Source organism: Lampetra planeri, chromosome 3, assembly GCF_965212315.1.
Source record: "Lampetra planeri chromosome 3, kcLamPlan1.2.h2, whole genome shotgun sequence".
Taxonomy (NCBI): Eukaryota; Metazoa; Chordata; class Hyperoartia; order Petromyzontiformes; family Petromyzontidae; genus Lampetra; species Lampetra planeri.
In genome coordinates, this window is record NC_136109.1 from 17,927,303 (window position 1) to 17,943,141 (window position 15,839).

The 15,839-nt window shown below is 44.0% G+C and overlaps 1 protein-coding gene across 7 annotated transcripts in view; it reads right to left on the bottom strand.

Annotated features, from left to right (window-relative positions):
* LOC144739352 (CTD small phosphatase-like protein 2) overlaps positions 1–5,020 on the bottom strand; it is a 30,352-nt gene extending 25,332 nt beyond the window's left edge. For 3 of the 7 annotated variants that reach the window (XM_078622344.1, XM_078622373.1, XM_078622334.1), the window contains exon 1: positions 4,911–5,020. The gene's annotated coding sequence lies outside the window, so the exon portion shown is untranslated. The remainder of the gene's footprint in view (positions 1–4,910) is intronic. The other 4 variants (XM_078622328.1, XM_078622322.1, XM_078622365.1 and 1 more) reach the window with 2 other exon arrangements.
* Between the last annotated feature and the right edge of the window lie 10,819 nt (positions 5,021–15,839).

Sequence of the window (15,839 nt, forward strand, 5' to 3'; positions counted from 1 at the left end):
TTCTAAGTACGGCTTTGTGGGTTACATGTCTCTGCGACGTGCTTGTCGACGTTTTGTTGATGTGGGTTGCACCATGAATACCATCTGATAGTGTTGCAGTTTTTAAAATCAGGCTAAAGATGTATTTGATCGCTTTTACATATTTGAACGAATGTGTATACTTTTTAACGTTTTGTGTAACTTTTATTTTATTGATCTATGCTATGTTTACTTTGTGAAGCACTGTGACAATTGTATCGTGAAGGGCGCTATATTAAGTAAATGTATTGCAGTATATAGTGCAGTTATGTAATACTGTATATACAATAGTGACATGTTAGTGTAGACCACAAAAAATACAAATACTTACTGTGTATTTATTGTGCTCTCGGAGTCATTGTCAGTAGGTCCAAGTCTAACACTGGTCCCACCATCCCCCCACTGCTATCAACCTTCCTGTCATCCCTTACAACCCCTAAAGTATTAGCACATATAAACATTCACTACTTTTGACAAATTATAAACAATGTTACATGTTTTAGGTAGTTTTATATGCATTATATATTAAGTAAATTAGTCTACATGTTATATAAATTATATTTCATTTCTATTTATATTTCATTTCTAATTCCTATCATTGAATATGTATTACAGATGTATTTTTATCAGCCGACCTGGTCTGACTAAATACAAAATCTGCCGAGCCAAGGTCAGGTTAGCTGCGGTTTTACTGTATTGCTGTATTGCATAGCAGCAGTTGCATTCCCATGTTCATTCAGAATCTGTTCTGAATAATCTAACTTTCGAGAAAAGATCTTACAGGCTGTTTGCACTTGCTAGAGAAAAATTATATCCAGTGCATTTCAATCATACTTAACTCAACTGCTGAATAAACATATAGTTCTCCATGCTTACACAACCATAAACAGTCCTGTATGGATACATTTATTCTCGCCAGCATGCAATACTCAATGTTTATGCACATTTACACAAATGTGTATCTACATGATCAAATTGTATTGGCTGTCTGTTTAAGCGTTCAATGGCTCGATCTCTAGCCAGTAGTTTAAGGTTTGAGTCAGAAAACATTAATACGACCACTTTCTTGTGCTTGATATAACAACCACACCAATCTAAAGCTAGTTCCAGTTGATTATACCTGGAAATATTTGGTCTGGACGAAACTGGTCATGGTCTACTCAAGCTTTTTGAAAGACTCGCTGAACCAAAATATCTCAAAACCACCGGATCTTGTCATATCCCAGAAGCCTAAGCAGCACTGTCCCTGGCTAGTACTTGGATGGGCGACGACGGTGCAGGTTGTTATACACTTGCAGAACTACAGGGTGGGCAAGAGGGCAGTTCAGAAAAATCGAATGCCTCCCGGTAAATGTTCCACACTTTCACCAACCCGCACTGACCAGCGTGATGAATTATGGGCTCGTCCTCAACCATCAGTGGACTGACAAATGGGCCATACAAGCGCAGATCTGATTTAAATGTTAATGGTTATGCTGATCAACACACACCATTGCATGTGGCTATTTCTTTATTTAACTAGGTTTGGAGTCCAAACAACAATTATATAAGTGACTTAGTATACACTGTATGTTTAACTTCTTTTGTACCGTATGTAGCCAACCGTGCTAATTTGACTGCGATCTTCAGATGAGCATATATTAATTAGGAGTTTCATAAATGTGGATATTCATATTTTATATTTAGACTGAAGAATTAATTGAAGTGTACTTTGTCTTTTGGAAACTTGCAACATGGCAGATGTGCCAGTTTAATTGTACATATTCCAATTCTACTGCAAATGCAAGCAATACATTTCACATTTACTGATTTGAATTAAAATAAGCGATGCAAATTTCATCTGGGACAACTGTAATTACAAGTGGCGTTCGTTTGTGTGCAGTATACACAGGACCATGGTGTTGTGTGATGTGGACTTCAACATGAACACTACTAACATTAAGTCATTACTGAACTTTATTGTGCAATTACTTGTATTAATACACTTAATCCTGTAAGCGGACATCCGTAATTTTAATCAGCAGTTACACTTTCACAAGTGCCATTCGCCAAAATATACTCCACGTACATTCAAGGGCAGTCCGATAAAACAAGTTTTTTTTACACAACAGCAGCCACTACAAATTGATCTAAATATGGATACCCCACGGATTTCTTATGATCCTCTTACTTTTTCAACAGGTGATGAAATTGTGAAAGCGATTGCTCCATATTTTAAGAGTGTTAAAATATTTAATTTGTACATTGAAAAACAGTGGGAGACATGATGATATGTTTTTCCCCTTTTATCTGGCAACAAAACAGGTGTTAAGTTGTTAAAACCACAAACGGAAACCTTTTACAAGGAATCATGTCTGCATTAAAAACAATACCTGTGGGCAAAATTCAAACAAAAAATATACTCTGATAATATATGCATTGTCTTTGAAACTGATTGGTCCACACCAGAGACAGCTTTCTTTTGAGCCTCGTCTCAAACGGTGTTAGACCAGAGTATTGTGGTTAATGCAGACATGATTCCTTGTAAAAAGGTTTCAGTTTGGTGTTTTAACAACTTAACACCTGTTTTGTTGCCAGATAAAAGGGGAAAAACATATCATCATATTTTGGTACTGGCAAAGGAGGTTCAATGAAGTGGGAGACATGTACAAGATATGAAACAACATTTTTACTCTATAATGTAAAATTATTAGTTGGGTTTTTATAAATGGATCACCCTGTATCACTACCCTGAGCACTATGCGACAGAGCGTGCATCTCACACTGAGATTGTGAAATCAAATCTCACGTAGGGGAAAACTCGGCTCATCATCCTTTGAGGATTGGTAAATGGGTACTACTTTGTGGGGTTTCTATAAATGGCTTGGGCTTTGCCTCTGCGAATTAAATCTTGGTTGCCACGCAGTGGAGCAAGCGGGTCCCTACCGCTCTGTAAACACGAGCACGTGCGCGACTGGGCGAGCGTGAAGCGGCCGGTGTCAACGAACATCGCCGCGCCGCGTGCGCACCAAGTAAACACAACGAAAAACACGAGGCTTGCACACTCCACAGCCAGGACGGGTGAGGAGTGGGGGGGTGAAACTGAATACTTCAGGTGGGCTCGCCTCTGCAAACATTTGTTTGAAACAGGTCATAATCCTCACCCCAAATAGACTCCGTCAGTTAAACTGATCAGAACCCGAATCAGCCCAATGCAACCCCCCAAAAAAACCAAGCGCAAACTGACTACTGTATAATCATTAGAAACGGACTATACCCAAAACCACAAAGCACTCCCACCGCACCCCCGATGCTTAATCGACCCAATCACAGACCCTACACCAGTTTAACCCCCCAAACAGACCTTAACCCCAGACATTAAGCCTAACCCCATACTCTAACCCCAAATACTGTACACCCAGAACAGACACAGTGCCAAAAATGTGGAAATAAGTCTGGGCCCAAACGGTACCGAGGGTCTCCCTCTCACCCACCTCCCCGCGTCAATGTGATCGTTTCGTCGCACGCGGGAGTCCCTCGGCCACCCACTCAGTCTCGTGTATCAGTGCCTTCCTCAAGCGACCCCCCCCCCCCCACAGGGTATGTCCATCATCCCTCCTGAGTTAAGTCGCGTGCACAGCCCCCCACCCCAGCCCAGCCCATGCGATCCCTCCTGCAAGTCGCGTGCGCAGGGGGCTATCCTCCTCCTCAACCTCCATGTGATCGCTCTGAAATTTAGCGTCAGAAATCGCGTGTAACCGAGATATACCGGACTAACAACTGTCGCCACAAACCCTATACGCGATGGCTCAGGAAGGTGGAGAGTACCCCCCTAACACCGAATACCCCCCTTGTGGTTCTGAGTCTCCCCAACAGGGGTCTCCGACCACTCGGCCCCCCCCCAACACCTTCCCCCACCCCCAATGCGCTCGGAGTGTCACGCGCCAGAGTCTCGTGCACGAGCCCCAACGGCCCCCCTCCCTCCACGAGCCCCCCCCCCCGTGCGCTCGCAATGTCACGCGCCAGTTTTATGCACGAGCCCCAGCGGCCCCCCTCCCTCCACGAGCCCCCCCCCCCCGTGCGCTCGGAGTGTCACGCGCCAGTTTTATGCACGAGCCCCAACGGCCCCCCTCCCTCCACGAGCCCCCCCCCCCCCGTGCGCTCGGAGTGTCACGCGCCAGAGTTTTATGCACGAGCCCCAACGGCCCCCCTCCCTCCACGAGCCCCCCCCCCCCGTGCGCTCGGAGTGTCACGCGCCAGTTTCGTGCACGAGCCCCAACAGCCCCCCCCCTACGAAGACCCCCCCCCGCCCCCCCCTACGAAGACCCCCCCCGCCCCCTACGAAGACCCCCCCCGCGTGCGCGCGCTCCTCCGACTCGCGTCTCCCGCGCGCGGTACCGTACGCAGCCTCGGCCTCGTCCAGGCGAGCACCGCTTTAAATAAAAAAAAATTACAACCACCACACACACACGCGCGTATCTATCTACACACACATACACGAGCCCGTCCACAAGAGACTCGCGCGCGCTTTAATATTAGAACGTAAATTGCATTATTTTCTTTCTTTTTTAAATTATAAAAAAGATCCCCGCACAAACGGTGGGTAACGAGATTAAAACGAGCGTGCGTTTCAGAGGCTGGGAAATCGTTGTCCAGCTCGGCCGCGCTAACGATATATTATTAGTTTGATACGCCTTTTGTACATGCGCGTTTGTATTTGTATTTAAACCGAAGCCCCGCCCGGCGCCGCCTCAGCGTTTGGCGCCAGCTGAGGAGGCGGACGCCTTCACTCACTCCCCTCGTTCGCTCGCTTCCTCAGCCGCTAAAAAAACCCCGGCAAACTAAGAACAAAGACAGCCCGCAATCGGCGGCGAGGGACGCGGAGCGGTGCGAGCCGCCATGGCGGCGCTTACCGAGCTGCGGCGCTGGCGGCGGGCGAAGCTCGGCGAGCGCGGCCGGGGATGATGTTTACAGTCTCCGCTCAAGACGCCATTTCCCGCGCACGAACGACGTGCGGGGAGGGGGGGTGGTAGACGGGGCGGGGCTGTGGGGGGTGCGGGGGGTTGGGGGGGCAGCGGGGACCGGAACCCCGCCCCTTCGCCCCGCATGGCTAAGCCTCCCCATGGCCCCTCCCCCCTCTCGCTCTCTCGCTCTCAACTCCAGCATCTGCTGCTTGCTGCGCATGGCACCAATAGGTTCAGGAGCTAAATGTTGAGGTCTGGTCACCACAACGAGAGGGCTTCAGGAGAGAGAGATAGTCTTCATTTAGTCTTCACCTGAGGACGGCTGCTTGCGTTGTGGCCGAAACGTCGTGAGAATTGTATTTTATTATGTTTTATTATTTTATTATTTCCCTTCTACGTGACTTTTCCGAAATAACCAAGAAGAGATAGTCTTCGTGTAGTTGTGCCATTCCTCAGGACGTCAATTAAAGTCCACAGTTTGGGGTTGTAATAGCTACAGTCGCACGACAGTGGCTTGTCTTTAATTTGCATCTACTTGTTTATATCTGGGTTCACAGGAGAGGGATGTAATTAGTCCATGGGTAAGAAGAGAACTGGAACCACCGAAGGTAGCAAGACGTTAGTAGGACTGATTTATTGTGAAATGTCTTGACTTAAAGCTTTCGTGACTGCAGGAATTCATATTCTTTCGGTAAAGTCACGTAGATAGGTTCAAAGAAAATAACAAAAAACTGCGACGTTTCGATTACAACACAAGCGATCGTCATCAGGAGGAAAGAGCAGAAAAGCTGCTGAATACAGACTGTTTTATAGGGTGTAGTCCAAGGGTCATCAACGAAGTGGGCGGGGCTAGTGATGTTAATGTGAGAGATTAGCATGTTAATGTAAGATCGGAGAGCGGCCTCCAAGATGACGCCGTAGAAGTGGCTATGTTAATGTGAGAGATTAGCATGTTGATGGGAGATCACAGAGCAGCAACGTCAAGCTCGGCGAGCGAGGTGGCTGTGTTAGTGTGGGATATTTAACCTGTTAATGTAAAACCAGAGAGCCGAAAATAAACAACTGAAACACGGTAGGACCAATACCTGATCACTGTTTTAATGCGGTGGGCTCGCACAAAATTGATTTCTCCAAGACGAAGGTACTTTGCAACCCCACTGGCTATCAACAAAGATTCGTTCATGAACCTATCTACGTGACTTTACCGAAAGACCCAAAGAAAAGTGAAATATCTGGTCTGGGCTCATGGCAGGCAAAGCAAAGCACCCATCCAGAATGGACAACTACCTTGCAGATGGAGCGATGTAACCGGTTTATATTTGTAGAAGTCAAATTCATGGTCGCAGCACTGGGCCATGAGAAATGGAAACGTAGTGGGGAGGCGGAGAGTGTAAACTATATGTAATTTAATCTATGGAAATATGTCCTGTTTACGTATAATGAGGAAGAAGACGTAGAATGCAGTTTGCATTGCTTAATCGGCTTGGGAGCTGGCATTTTGGCGGTCAGGTGGGCAGTGACAGCTAATAGAGCAGCGCACGCAAGAGGCATGGTTCATCGATTCATAGGCTGACAATATATGCATACTCTTTGGGTCTTACCGAAAGAGCCAAAGAGTATGAATTCCTGCAGTCACGAAAGCTTTAAGTCAAGATTTTATATATGCATACAATTGCGTGTAAAATCGATCGGTTACACGCTAGATTCTGAATGCATCTCGATGGCAAAACAATACGTTGATTTATAACCATCAATTATAACAATAAGTAGTCGTGTGTAGGGGGTGACTGGCAACATTCCCCTTTTCTCGTTTTCCCGTTGAAAATCGCTGCCTTCAAATCCCAATCTTACAAACCCTTAAAATCCCCCCACCATTCCATGAATGTTTCCCTGCGACCCGCTCCTCTCACGCCTCACCCTTCATCCCCTCCCCACCATTCCTTTCCTTCTCATCCACATCATCACCCCTTCCCTCATCAGCCAACCCACCCTTCTCCCATCCTCATCCTAACCCTTGCATCTCACCCCGCCCTCCCTTCTCATCAACTCCTCACAACTCACCACCTATCCCTCACCCTGACCTCTCCAACTGCTCACCCAACACCTAAACCCATTCCCTCCTCACCCCGGCCTCCCATTTATCTTCATCCACATCATCACCGAGCTCTACCTCCTCACCATTTATTATGAATCCCCATCCCTGTCTTCCTCCCTTATCCCGATCCTCTTCTTTCGCCCCCCCCCTACCCACCAACCCGAGCCCTCCCCCCCTTCCCTGCCCCCCCTCGTCCTCCCTTCCCCCTCGCCCTCCCTTCCCCCTTCGCCCCTCCCTTCCCCCCTCGCCCCTCCCTACCTTCCCCCGCCGAATCTCTCCCAGCCCCTCCCCTACCCCCGCCTCTTTCCTTTCCCCACTCGCCCCTCCCTTTCTCACCCCTCCTCCCCCAACTCTCTCCCAGCCCCTCCCCTTCCCCCGCCTCTTTCCTCTCTCGCCCCTCCCTTTCTCCGCTCCTCCCCCTTCTTCCGACTCTCTCCCAGCCCCTCCCCTTCTGCCTATTTCCCCCTCACCCCTCCCTCCTCCGTCTCCCCCGAGCCCCCCCCTCTTCCCAGCTCCACCCTCCCTCCACCTTCCCTCCCAGTCTCTCATCGTCATTGGCCAAACCTTCCCCGTAAATAGACCAATCGCGCAAATGCCTCGGGCACGGTCACGTGCGTACGCTCTATGAGGGGCGGGGTGGGTTGTGTTGGGGGAGGGGCGCGCGCGCGGTGGGGGACTTAGGTGGGGGGGCAAACTGTGTGCGCGCGAGGCCATGCCTGGGGGGGGTTGGGGGTGGCGCGCGCGTGACGTTTCATCGCAGAGTCCCCGGATGTTTCCGTTGCACGCACAACAGAAGACGGCGTGCAGGGGGTGTGGGGGTGTTGCAGAAATAAAAAGGCGGCACATTTGAAATTGGCGCACGAGGTTGGCACGTGGACTATTAACATTGAGGAGGGGGGGGGGTTGCAGCAGCTGCACATTGACCAACAACTGCCCCCCTCCCCTTCGATGGTCATGACTGGGGGGCTCTGTTCAGTGGCCCGCAGTGACAGCGACGACGACAGCGGCGGAGGCGGCAGCTGACGGAGCCGCCACGTGCCAAGTGTCAATCACCCATCAAAGGGATTCACATCATGAGGCCTCCTTTGCCAGTACCAAAATATCAGAATAGGTTTTTCACCTTTTTTTCTGGCAACAAAACTGAAACCTTTTTACAAGGAATCATGTCTGCATTAACCACAATACTTGTGGCCAGAATGCAAACAAAAAATATATACTCTGATAAGTGATGCATTGTCCTTGAAACTGATTGGTCTTCACCACAGTTGTACGCCTTTTGGCGTCCTCTGATCGAACACCGTTTGAGACATGGCTCAAAAGAAAGCGGTCTCTGGTGTAGACCAAGCAGTTTCAAAGACAATGCATATATTAGCAGAGGATGTTTTATTTTGCATTCTGGCCACAAGTATTGTGGTTAATGCAGACATGATTCCTCGTAAAAAGGTTTCAGTTTTGTTGCCAGAAAAAAGGGGAAACCCCTATTCGTATAAAGGGATTCACGTCAACAATAAGCAAAAGCATCAATTGCCAAATGGCCATCGTCAATCGTCGGTCAATGAAAGTGTCTCAAAACATACATTGTTGAGAATAGATTTTCCCCTTTTTTTTTGGCAACAAACCTATTTGCACCAAACCTGTTTGTTGCCAGAAAAATGTTTGATTTAAAGCTTTCGTGACTACAGGGATTCATTTTCTTGGTTCTTTCGGTAAAGTCACGTAGAAGGGAAACAATAAAATAATTGTTTTATGTTTTTATTATTTTATTGTTTCCTTTCTACGTGACTTTACCGAAAGAACCAAGAATAGGTGTTAAGATGTTAAAACACCAAATTAAAACCTTTTACAAGGAATCATGTCTGCATTAACCACAATACTTGTGGTCAGAATGCAAAAAAAACACACTGATAATATATGCATTGTCTCCGGGGACGTGTCGGTGAAGTGCGCCAGGGAGGCGTTGGTGGTGACGGTGCAGTGGGCAATGCTCCAGCTGAGGTCGCCGATGCGGTTGTACATCGGGCTGGAGAAGAGTTGCTTCCAGAGAGGCCTCTCCGGAGAGATGCAGGGCAGGTTTTTCCTCCAGGCATGGTCCTTGTGGCTCTTCAGAGTGTCCTGTTGGTTAAACCAGACCATGTAGGAGTAGAGCACCTTCCTCTTTACGATTGCGAAGGCGACCTCCGGTAGGTCTTCCAGCCGGCACAGGTCATGATCTGCCTTCGTTTGTCGGCAGTGGCAACGCAGTGGCATGACGGAGAGCTCTGGTGGAGGGGGACCGAGAGGAGCCTCGTCATCCCCGATGCCGATGGGGGGCGTTCTCCCCGCTCCCGCTGAGAAGGCCCCCTTGGCTTCGGCCAGGATCCGGGCAGCCACCCGGAGCGTCTTTGCGGCCATCTCGGCCGGTCTGAGCCACCGGCCCCGTGTTTCGGGCTCCACCAGATCTCCCATCCTGGTGAGACGCGTGTTGGTGAGGCGCCTCTCCATGCCGGGGGTTGTGATGGATGGCAGCTTTGTCTGCGGGTTCCTGAGGATCGGTTCGAAGACCAAATCCTCGGCCGATCGCGGCTAGTTCAGCCTCCTAACGGCGAGTCTCAGTCACCATTGCCACGTGTTAATTGCCCATTTCAGTAAATATATCAATTACTGTACTCTTAATGTGTAAGTCACCCATGACAAATATCAGTCACGAATGACTACATACTGTATTTCAGTTCACAAGTTTCTGAAATGTCCTGAATTCTAACAAATTAAACATACAGTAATGCCCCGGTTTACATCGGGGTTGTGTTCCTGAAAGGTGCGACGACAAATATCGGAACAACGTGAATCAAAGCAATTTACAGAGTATGTGGAGGGGAAGGCTGATGCGACGGATACGAGAAAGGACGGACGATGCTGTCAGCGACCTAAGTCTGGGTTGGGTGACGCAAATCATAATATCGTGACATATTTGCTAAATAACTTAAAAGGAAATCGAGGAATTAATGTACGGTACAACTACACTGAAAATACATCGTCCAGAGTGAAGTGTGCTTTAGAATATGGAATATGTAAGGACAGCATAACCGAGTCCAGTAATACAGAAGTGATTAAAATCTTTAAGACTTTTCAGGAGATTCCCTGTTAGAGTTGAAGACCAATTACATTTAGAGTGCATGGAGAATGCGTCAGTGCTTACTATAGTCCTTGTTTACACTGTTGGGCTAAAGAAGCACCACTTGGGCTCTCTAAACACGTTTGAAAGGCACCTCTTCAGGATATTTTGTCAGTTAAAATGTTTGGGCAAATTGACATTTTTTTTTATTTGTAATTATCATTTAAGTAAAGTAATATAATTCACAATTAACACAATGGGAGGCTAATCTGTCGGGCGCACACTTGGACAATTACATTTTACGGTACCGTCATTTGTGGGTTTATTTACACCCATTCATTACAATTATTGTTGGTATCATATGTTTTCATGGGTAACAGCTTTCATGCGGAGCATAGCAAATTGCATTGCAACAAAAAATCGCTAAAATATTGTAGTAAAAGGGCATTTCCATTATTGAAGATTATGATTTTTAGAAATGCATCATGAATGTGACATGACTGTGATACTCGTAATATTTCTTCCTATGTTTCTGATAGATGGCAAACATAGTACATCGAGGCAATCTTGGACAAATCCTGTACACAGACGACCATCGATCTTCAATTATTTTTTGCGCTGAGGGTATATAAAAGACGTGCAATTTATCAATGTTTAAAAAGTAATATCAACCCATAGTACAAGAACCAGCGTAGTCATGGGTGGCTGCCTGGATTCGAACTCAAGTGATGTTGACGCAGTGCTTTGACATGGCATTAGCTCCCTGAGAACCACCCAATCACGTTCAAAATTAACTTTGAGTCAAGAAACCACAATTTGTATGATAGTACTTTTTATTCCCCATAGCAGAATGGGCAGGGTGAGGATGATGGTGCTCAGAGTTTGGATTGGTGATGTGCTTGTTGCACGGAATGGGGAATGGTCAATACAATTCCATGAAGTGATATTTTTGTCTCACAATTTAGGTGCTGCTGCTGCTGCCTTACAACTAAAAGAGTTGTAAAGCCACAAGAGCATATCTGAACTTTCTGCCACACTACAGTCGATGCACTGTTATCATTTGAGTAATTAATAATGTTATCACTGAAGGGTATCTTAAAATTAGAAATATTTTTCGGAGAATACATTTATTTTCTGATATTCCATACGACAGCAGCTTCTCATCAGGAAACTAAATTAGGTGACACTTTATGACAAACATCCTGTGTATGAGTATGAAGTGTATATCGCACTGGTATACAGTATATTCATCACCAATGAACACATTCATTATCCGTGAACTTTGGTAAGTGTAAAATAATCCAATTTAATTTGAACTGTATCCAACTGATAAGTGAGCCACCAGAGCCGTGGAAGGGTAATTTAAATGAAAAACTATTATTTTCACTGCAGTGATCAAGCTAAGAATTTAGCTGGTTACATTTGAGAGCCATCATTTATGATTATTGTACATTTTAAGTTATCAAAATTATCAAAACAAGGGATGGTACACACTTGTGGCATTAATCCAAATATTTATGTTTCTGTATAGATAATACACGACAATGCATACCTCTTAATTTTCTTCAAAGCAGTGAATATTCATAAACCGATATTTTATAGCTCAACATTTATTGCTTAACTCCCCTTTCTGGCATGCAAAATATAAATGATCTTTTTTCACACTTGATCAGCAAAAAAGTGTTAACATCAAGTACAGTGCCTCAACAGTTTGACAATGAATACTTTAAAAAATACATTATTTATTAAGAAACATCATATGCAGTACCTTATTACAATGAAAAACACAAAAGTATTTGGCTGAGCTGAACTATACAATAAAGTATATTTTCTGTGAACTAAATAAGCTCAGAAAGCCCGATAATCATTACAAAAGAGGACGGCGGCGTGCCTGTTTGCCAACAAAAATACGACAGTGCCTAAATAATACTCACAAACAATGGTGTTCATAGTTTCATAGAGAAATAGATTTTTCAACATCGGGTCATTGTTATTTATAGAAATTTCCTTGCAGTGCCAACTGTAGTTGTTTTGGTCCCCGTGTGTTTCCGCAAAAAGTTGACAATGTCCCTAACTCCCCAAAGTTGAGCGCTCTCTTCTCCAAATTATTGCATGCCTCCAGTTTTGAAACTACTCAATTAAACACACTCCACTGATATTGACAATGGCTGCAGTACAAACAGTTCTCACTCGGTTTATCGTCCCGAAGCTGCACCTGCCGAGATGTCTGAGAATTGTATTACAAGATACCGCATTTAGCGACAGATCATGACAATGAACTCACAGATGAAAATCATATCACATGACTGATGTAACGATATAGCAAATACCAAGCCTGACGATCATGGATTTAAGCTCTCACCTCATGCTATTTTATATTTTGTTGCAATTGTGAGAAAAAGTGTTATGTTTAAGCCGTGACAATAAGAAAAAATCCATCCTGTGTGCTTTGCTTTTCCGTGAGAAATAGACAACATTTCACAATGGAATTGTTGCGAGTATTGTACTGGAGTGAAATTTGATACAGAATTTCACAACATTTCCTAGAGAGGGTGCCCTTTGTGTGATGCAGTCCTTATTTAATACATTAAAATGTTCTCTCGAATAACCCTCTTTAATTAAAAAAAAAACAATCCAATAGGGTGAAAACAGAACATACAAGTGCGTCTTGTGCAACAGTTTGAAAATGAAACTTTTATTTACATCCCATCTTTCATCACTTTTATAACACCGGGCCGTACACTGTTCAACTTTTCAATTTTGTGTTTCAAGAAGGCTATTATTTACGTATGGCACACATTGTTTTACTATTCCTAAAGCATCTATGTTTTTCAAACATTTTTTTATTTTTCATTGAATTTGTACCCTGTGAATTCTTTCATGTGCCCAAAGTTTTCCTTTCCAAAAGGCTCTCATCTGGATATAAACACACAAATGAATTCATTATTTTATAACGTAGCAGGCTGTCGCGACCAATATTATTCACTGGCCTTTTGCCCGTCCAAGGACGGGTGTATTGCAGTAAATCTGAAACTTGCAAGCGGAAAACAGACCGCGACGTGATATTCATTGCATCAATGTGTGTGCAATTTGCAAGCGCACGGTGACATAGACCTATTTAATCTTAAGGTTATAATCCATTGTTCATCATGACATCCTTTTTACTTTGATGTCTCAACAGCGCTACGGAGATCGCGTGACATGAGTGTTCTGCCTTTGTAGTGAGGGTTGTGAGTTGACGCCGAGGAGGGGGGAGGAGGCGCCGAGGCCCCCCATGGAGTGACGTCAGCCGCTAATTAATATTAATTGGGGGGAGGGGTGTCCATTTGGAGGACGTCACCTGTTAATGATTATTTATGAAAGGGGCTGTTCGATGTGGAATTACGTCACCTGCTCATGATTATTAATGAGGGGAGCGTGCTCCATGTGGAATGACGTCACCGCTCATGATTATTAATGAGGGGGGGTCCCATGTGGAGGATGTAACCTGTTCATGATTATTAATGAGGGGGGCTGGTCGACGTGGAGTGACGTCACATTCCTGGGTGATTATATATTATTCATAATAAATATTTTTTTTGGGTTAGATCGCACGAATTTAAGTGCCGTTAACCCAACACCACCCGACGAAACCAATTAGTAATGTTTGTCACTTAAAGAAAACGTACCACCTAGTTACTACTTCAGCACACTGGTGTGTTGGAGAGTAAACCCAAAACTTTTACAATTTGAGTACGACGTTTCGCTGGTGATTACAACCAGCTTCATCAGGCAATTTTCCAGAATTGTTTTAAAAAAAAAAACTTCATTATTAATTCATCGAGTGCTTAGTTTACTAATTGCATTACTTGGCTCGGTAATTAAGTCGTGTCTGATACATATTCATGAGTGTGGCGCAAAAGCTGTTGGAGTGCAGAGCCAGTGCATTTAGGGTTATATTATGTGTGTACTTCTCACTAATTCAATTAACAATTCATCACCATCATTATTTGTGCATCCGTGCCTGAGCATGGCAATACCTGCTATGGAGGGCATTGTGCCAATCACAAACAATAGTACTGTATATCCTATAATCTCAAAGGAATTCGATGTAAGTGAAACATCCATAACAAAATGTTGTTTAACACTGTATACAATTTGTTAGACAAGTGTGAAACCCATATTACTGTATTGTGAGGGGTGGAGATTAGAAGTAGGAGGGATGAGGGACAGAAGCATAGAGTCTTTTAGGAAATTAAACCATGACATTTCACAGACAGGGTATAGTCATGTCAAATTTCAATTCAGTTCTGTACAAACTCTATCGTAACTTGAATTTTAAGAAATATCCACAGACAAAATTCAAGTGTGGCACAGGGGCAATGTATTTGTTATCTTTGTCCCCTTTCCAACTGCTGCTATTTACAAAGCCAGTTACATTTAATAGTAAAAACATTTATTTGTAACTCTGTATAATTCTAAAGTAGTTAAATTTTTTTTATATTGGATTCATTGTTTTGCATTATTACCAGTGTCGTAAGTGTTGTAAGTATACCGGTTTCGATAGCAATAACACATTCGTAATAATTACAGTCAATGCCAATTTATTAATTCAACAATTTAATTCGATATTTTAATACAGATTTTTGCGCGTCATTTATATACACATGTAAACTATTAGCTGTTACCTCAATCAGGTCTCACACCAAATAGAATATGTACGATGTGCAAAAAAGGCCCTAATATTTAGTGCGTAGACCTGACAATGCACTTTGAAATACAATTCCAATTTCACACTCCAAAATTACACAACTGTACAAATCCCAATAGAATCCTAAATAAATTGTATGGTGATTTTAAACTCGCAAAAGGAAGTATGTTATTTCAAGAACTACAGGCTTATTTTTTTAAGAGTTGGCTATGCTATTTAAGAAAGAAGTGAAGTGCGAGTTATTTGTGTCCAACATATATAAGATCTTGGATGTTAAAGCAACGCAATACTCTTCACGTTCATGCTGCTGCCTAAAGTCAGTGCGTAATAATAACAACAGCCATTCACCAATGATATTGAGTCACAACAAAGATGCTGTGCATATATACACGCTGTACTTTAACACATGTAAGAAGCTTATTTTAGATGTACTTGCCCATTTATTACCACAACTTTTTTAGACTTGGAGCACATTTTTAATTACAAGTAACTAGACACGTTTTTAGACTGTCACCATTTAAATTACAATTGTCACCTTTCATCATGATTATTGAGGTGTACTTAAATTCAAACGTTACTTAAATCCAAATTGTGTTTGTTTTATTTTCATAAGGGTTATATTCTTACCCACATTATAAATTTTTCCAGAAGCTTAGAGTTTTGCACAATCTTACTCAAACAACTAATGCCATAATCATTTACATGAGCACTTTAAGCACCCCAGACACACAATCCCTGTGTCTCGAGTAGCTGTAACGCTGAGGTCCTGGCTCCCGTTTAGGGTTGAATAGTTTATCTGATTTTCTACTTCATATAATTGCAGCATGTTTGGTCCATCTTTATCAATGTTTAGATAATTTAAATATGATTAAGACCCTGCATCACTTTCCACTGAATCAAATGTCTTCTCAATCTACAAAAGCTTAGTATAATGGTGTTTGATATTCATGTGTTCAGCTCTTCATAAAATGTCTTTCAACCCGAGGTGGTTTGTTATTGTGG